The 6,876-nt window shown below is 53.8% G+C and overlaps 1 long non-coding RNA gene across 2 annotated transcripts; it reads right to left on the bottom strand.

Moving 5' to 3' along the window:
• Positions 1-459: 459 nt before the first annotated feature.
• Positions 460-5,901, bottom strand: LOC130610164 (uncharacterized). 2 transcript variants are annotated; one of them, XR_008974972.1, is made up of 3 exons: positions 5,805-5,901; positions 1,312-1,457; positions 460-752 (listed from the first exon to the last, which is right to left on the bottom strand). It is a non-coding gene; the product is annotated as an uncharacterized LOC130610164 (long non-coding RNA). The 2 variants fall into 2 exon arrangements; XR_008974973.1 differs by lacking the exon at positions 5,805-5,901 and adding an exon at positions 2,123-2,209.
• Positions 5,902-6,876: the final 975 nt, after the last annotated feature.

Below are 6,876 nucleotides of genomic sequence, written 5' to 3'. Positions count from 1 at the left end.
GGGACAAGGGCCTGTAGGGACAGGACAAGGGGAATGGCTTTAACCTGCCAGAGGGGAGACTGAGATGAGCTCTTAGGCAGAAGCTCTTCCCTGTGAGGGTGCTGAGGCGCTGGCACAGGGTGCCCAGAGAAGCTGTGGCTGCCCCATCCCTGGCAGTGCTCAAGGCCAGGTTGGACACAGGGGCTTGGAGCAAACTGCTCTAGTGGAAGGTGTCCCTGCCTGTGGCAGGGGTTGGAGCTGGATGAGCTTTAAGGTCCCTTCCAAGCCAAACCATTCTATGATTCCACAACCCCTCCATCCAGCAGATCTCATGGGATCAGACCTGGGTGCACAAGTCCGCCCAAGCTAGATGAAGCATAGGCAGGAGGATAACAAAGATAGGGGAAGTAAATCACATTTCTTTCTTACAGTTCTTTCCATTTTCATCCAGCAGAATGAGTTTATGACACGGGCAGGGAATTGAAAGAATTATTTTTATCTTGATATTATTTACCCTTTCACACTTTGCTATTTAAATATCCCTGAATTCCCCAAAGAACCAGCAATTCAAAATACCATTTGCTATACATTCCTGAGCAAGGGGAAGCACAGACTCATTCATTCTCAGCTTGCCTACTTTTCCCTTTTTAAATTAGATTTTAAGTGCTGTAATATCAGTGTGCATATTTATCAAGACACAGAAGTCTTCTTTCTCCTTCACTCTCAATAAAGAATCTCCAGCCCCAGAGCAGGCATCTGGCTGGATGGGAGACCTGGTCATAGGAGCAAATGACGAGAAGTTTAAATTAATAATTCATATAAATTAAACAAAAATCAAGTTGTGAGAAAAGAAAGAGGGGGTTTTTGCACAACAGAGGATGGGAATTGAAGAATTTCATATTAAAATCTCTGTTCTACCAGTCTCTGTAGCCAAATAACTTGCAGTCATTACACCAGAGGCAACCCTTAATGCCAGGGAAACCACAGCAGCACAGCATTACACTGCAAATCTCTTCTGAACCAAGGAATTGCCAACACCCCTCTACATGGGAGACATCATATGCAGAAGCTCACCCTTGCTTTAAGCACAATGGCAGGAGGAAATGGGGATGGAAAGCTGATCCAGAAGCCAGGACTGCAGCAGTAACTGCACTGCTCCAATGTCCATCAAAGCCATGTCAGTGGTGGTTGTGCTGATTTTTTAATTGCATTAATATCCATAAGCCAACCAGGCAGGCAGAAGGCTTTGGAAACAGCAACAGGGTTTATCTGTTGCTCAGAAAGAAGGAAACAGCACATCATTAGCACCCTGGAAAAAGCCCAGAGACCAACCTGGACATGATGAGATGGAAAAGGACACAGCTGGAGAACACAGCAGAGCAGGAAGGCACCAAGGGGCCAGAGAGCAGCTGGCCTGAGTCATTGGTGATTGAAAGACCCGAATCAGCTGCATTGACTCTATGGATAATGGCTTTAAACTGGGAGAGGGGAGATTGCTTCCCTATGGGGGTGCTGAGGCTCTGGCACAGGGTGCCCAGAGAAGCTGTGGCTGCCCCATCCCCGGCAGTGCTCAAGGCCAGGTTGGACGGGGCTTGGAGCATCCTGATGTAACGGAAGATCAAGAGTGGTTTGTGTTGGAAGGGACCTTCAAAGCTCATCCAGTCCAACCCCCCTGCAATGAGCAGGGACATCTTCAACCAGATCAGGCTGCTCAGAACCACATCCAGCTTGGCCTCAATGGCTCCAAGCTGTCCCTGCCCATGGCAGGGGTGTTGGAAGTACATGATCTTTAAGGTCCCTCCCCACACAAACCATTCTATACCTCCTGGGCCAATGCAACACAGAGCCCAACAAGGCAGGATGGGGCACTGCACATTCACAACCACACTGCAAAGGGAAATACCAGCCTGGAAAAAGAGGTAAATAGTGGCTAAAACACAAACCTTCTTCCTACAGGATGAAGAAAGGGAAAACAACAACTCCCAGTTCAGTCCAGCCTTCCCAGCCCCACACAAACTTGTAAAACTGTAGTGTTTAACAGGATGAAGCACAAAGAACAAACCTTCACCCCACACATGTGATAGCAGACACTTGTGCGTGCAGTGCTCCCAGACCATCTCCAGCTGCAGATGATATGGAATACCTCAAATGCAGACAAGCAGAGGTTGTGCAGCACATACACGGTGTGCTGGGGGAGGAATGAAAGTGAGCTCCTACGTTTCCAAACCCTTCTTGAACAAAGACACCAAGCAGCTCAGCGGACGCACAGATCTCCCCCTCAAGTCCATTGCAGTGGCAGATGCTGCAGGTTAACTGTAGCACACAGCAAAGGAGAGCTTTTATCAAGGGCTTCAAGCCACAAACACTCTGATGTTCAAAAGCAACAGGAAAAGTTTCTGTACTCAGCCGAGGCAGAAAGCGGTGCTTTCTACATTTAAAAGCAGTTTTATTTCCTTTCCTTGCACTTGAAAGTCCATTTCATTGACTCAGTCATGGCTAAACCCTCCTGAATTAGCCTGGAAGGAGCCATCCAACAAACAAATACAACTATACCCTATGGGAGGTTAAAACTGAGCCATAAACCTGTGATTTAACTACACCACGGAGCAGCTCCCAATGTTGCCATCACACAACACATCAATGTTTCACCGTGTTAAGCCACAGGACAGTTTCATGGTGACTGCTGGTGACAAGTGGGTGCGGGGATATCCCATCTGCACCCTCAGCATGCGGGCCCCTCGTGCTTGCACCCATGGGCAACAGCAGGGCTCAGCTCAACTGAGTGCATCCACCTCAACTGGGTGCACACACACAACCCTGGGCAAGGGCAGCCACACGCCCTGCACTGTGTGAAAGCGAGTGTGCAAACCCCATGCAAGGGCAGCCACAGGATCCAGTGTGCACACACAGAGCCGTGAGCTTGCTCCCAGATCAAACACAAGCCTCCGTGTACAAGCCATGACCCTAAAGCAACACATACACAATACAGGTAAGGACTACATGTCCCACGTTACACACACACAGAGCAAGGCCATGTCCCACCCTACACACACACAGTGCAAGGCCCCCATGTCCCACGTTACACACACACAGTGCAAGGCCATGTCCCACGTTACACACACACACTGCAAGGCCATGTCCCACGTTACACACACACACTGCAAGGCCCCCATGTCCCACATTACACACACACAGTGCAAGGCCATGTCCCACGTTACACACACACAGTGCAAGGCCATGTCCCACGTTACACACACACAGTGCAAGGCCCCCATGTCCCACGTTACACACACACAGTGCAAGGACCCCATGTCCCACGTTACACACACACAGTGCAAGGCCCCCATGTCCCACGTTACACACACACAGTGCAAGTCCATGTCCCACGTTACACACACACAGTGCAAGGCCATGTCCCACATTACACACACACAGTGCAAGGCCATGACCCACGTTACACACACACAGTGCAAGGCCATGTCCCACATTACACACACACAGAGCAAGGCCATGTCCCACGTTACACACACACAGTGCAAGGCCATGTCCCACATTACACACACACAGTGCAAGGCCCCCATGTCCCACGTTACACACACACAGTGCAAGGCCATGTCCCACATTACACACACACAGTGCAAGGCCATGTCCCACGTTACACACACACAGTGCAAGGCCATGTCCCACGTTACACACACACAGTGCAAGGCCCCCATGTCCCACGTTACACACACACAGTGCAAGGCCCCCATGTCCCACGTTACACACACACAGTGCAAGGCCACCATGTCCCACGTTACACACACACAGTGCAACGCCACCAACACACACACACACAAACTGCAAGGCCCCCATGTCCCACGTTACACACACACAGTGCAAGGCCCCCCATGTCCCACGTTACACACACACAGTGCAAGGGCCATGTCCCACGTTACACACACACAGTGCAAGGCCATGTCCCACGTTACACACACACAGTGCAAGGCCCCCATGTCCCACGTTACACACACACAGTGCAAGGCCCCCATGTCCCACGTTACACACACACACTGCAAGGCCCCCATGTCCCACGTTACACACACACACTGCAAGGCCCCCATGTCCCACGTTACACACACACACTGCAAGGCCCCCATGTCCCACGTTACACACACACAGTGCAAGGCCATGTCCCACGTTACACACACACAGTGCAAGGCCATGTCCCACATTACACACACACAGTGCAAGGCCATGTCCCACGTTACACACACACAGTGCAAGGCCATGTCCCACATTACACACACACAGTGCAAGGCCATGTCCCACGTTACACACACACACTGCAAGGCTCCCATGTCCCACGTTACACACACACACTGCAAGGCCCCCATGTCCCACGTTACACACACACACTGCAAGGCCCACAAGACCCACGTTACACACACACACTGCAAGGCCATGTCCCACGTTACACACACACAGTGCAAGGCCCCCATGTCCCACGTTACACACACACAGTGCAAGGCCCCCATGTCCCACGTTACACACACACAGTGCAAGGCCCCCATGTCCCACGTTACACACACACAGTGCAAGGCCATGTCCCACGTTACACACACACAGTGCAAGGCCATGTCCCACGTTACACACACACAGTGCAAGGCCCCCATGTCCCACGTTACACACACACAGTGCAAGGCCCCCATGTCCCACGTTACACACACACAGTGCAAGGCCCCCATGTCCCACGTTACACACACACAGTGCAAGGCCCCCATGTCCCACGTTACACACACACAGTGCAAGGCCATGTCCCACGTTACACACACAGAGTGCAAGGCCCTGTCCCACGTTACACACACACAGTGCAAGGCCATGTCCCACGTTACACACACACAGTGCAAGGCCCCCATGTCCCACGTTACACACACACACTGCAAGGCCCCCATGTCCCACGTGTACAAGGCCATGTCCCACACACACACACAGTGCAAGGCCCCCATGTCCCACGTTACACACACACACTGCAAGGCCCCCATGTCCCACGTTACACACACACAGTGCAAGGCCCCCATGTCCCACGTTACACACACACAGTGCAAGGCCCCCATGTCCCACGTTACACACACACACTGCAAGGCCCCCATGTCCCACGTTACACACACACAGTGCAAGGCCCCCATGTCCCACGTTACACACACACAGTGCAAGGCCCCCACACACACAGTGTCCCACGTTACACACACACAGTGCAAGGCCCCCATGTCCCACGTTACACACACACAGTGCAAGGCCCCCATGTCCCACGTTCCACACACACAGTGCAAGGCCCCCATGTCCCACGTTACACACACACAGTGCAAGGGCCATGTCCCACGTTACACACACACAGTGCAAGGCCATGTCCCACGTTACACACACACAGTGCAAGGCCCCCATGTCCCACGTTACACACACACAGTGCAAGGCCCCCATGTCCCACGTTACACACACACACAGTGCAAGGCCCCCATGTCCCACGTTACACACACACAGTGCAAGGCCCCCATGTCCCACGTTACACACACACAGTGCAAGGCCCCCATGTCCCACGTTACACACACACACTGCAAGGCCCCCATGTCCCACGTTACACACACACACTGCAAGGCCATGTCCCACGTTACACACACACAGTGCAAGGCCCCCATGTCCCACGTTACACACACACAGTGCAAGGCCCCCATGTCCCACGTTACACACACACAGTGCAAGGCCCCCATGTCCCCACTGGGGTCACACGAGGTCACCCCCAGGGTAGGGGTGCTGTCTCCCCCACGCTCACATCGCTCCCCACTCACCCGCCGTCACCTCGAGGCTGCGCCGCGCCGCTGGCACCCAAACATCACGTGACCGCGGCGGGGCCCGCCCTGACCACGTGTCTTTCCCCACCGCCCCCCACCAGCACCGCTGTAGTCCCCAGCCCGCGGGTACCGCTGCCCGCTGATGCCCCCCCGGACTACAACTCCCAGCAGGCAGCGCGCGGAGGCACGTCCGCAGCGCCTCACCCCCTTTTTCTGCCGGTGACCAATCAGCGGAGGGGAGGGGCGGGGTTAGCCCCGCCCATTGTCCCCTCAGCGCAGCCCGCCTCAGTGCGCTGCGGGGTCTGGTTGCGGTGGGGTCGGATTTGTTGTCTCTCTCTCTGTTGCGCTGCCTTCCTTCTCCTTTCTTCCTTTCCTCTTTCCCTTTCCCATCCCTTCCTTCGGACCCGGATTGTCGGTTGCTGCCTTCCCCCCATACCCACGCTGCCCAAAGCGGGTTTCCCTCCATGCGGCTCCCTCGCTGCCCCCCCTCAGTCTCCTGTCCCTCAGGCCTCTCCCCCCTTCCCTCCCTGCTATACCGCGCCAACCCTAGTGCTCCTAAGGGACTGTAGTGTTAGAAGAAAGGGTAAAGGGTTAAAACTTAAGGGAGATGAAGGCTGGGTGTAAGGCGACCGGTTATAAGGCTTTCCCTGGGAGGGTGCTGAGGCACTGGCACAGGGTGCCCAGAGAAGCTGTGGCTGCCCCATCCCTGGCAGTGCTCAAGGCCAGGTTGGACACAGGGGCTTGGAGCAAGCTGCTCTAGTGGAAAGTGTACCTGCCTGTGGCAGGGGTTTGGACTGGATGAGCCTTAAGGTCCCTTCCAAACCACTCTGTGATTCCTCTTCTATATAGTATAACTAAAATCAATGGTCTGAACATCTCAGCTGCCTATTCTGAATGCAGCTCCAGGGTCAGAGAGTGGGAGATGTGCTAAACCTTTGCTTTCACCAACTAAGGAGCACCGCATGAGCCAATTCGCTTTCAATCATTAACAAATCACTCTCTGTTACTCCTTAGATCAGCATAAACCTGTCTGAGGCCAGACTGGTGCGCTCCTTGGTAGTCCCAGCGT

This window comes from Pezoporus wallicus, unplaced genomic scaffold, assembly GCF_028554395.1.
Source record: "Pezoporus wallicus isolate ANWC-B61680 ecotype Strahan unplaced genomic scaffold, APGP_CSIRO_Pwel_v1 contig_7545, whole genome shotgun sequence".
Taxonomy (NCBI): domain Eukaryota; kingdom Metazoa; phylum Chordata; class Aves; order Psittaciformes; family Psittacidae; genus Pezoporus; species Pezoporus wallicus.
The sequence above is the reverse complement of the archived record's forward strand: the minus strand, read 5'-3'. Positions and strand labels throughout refer to the sequence as shown.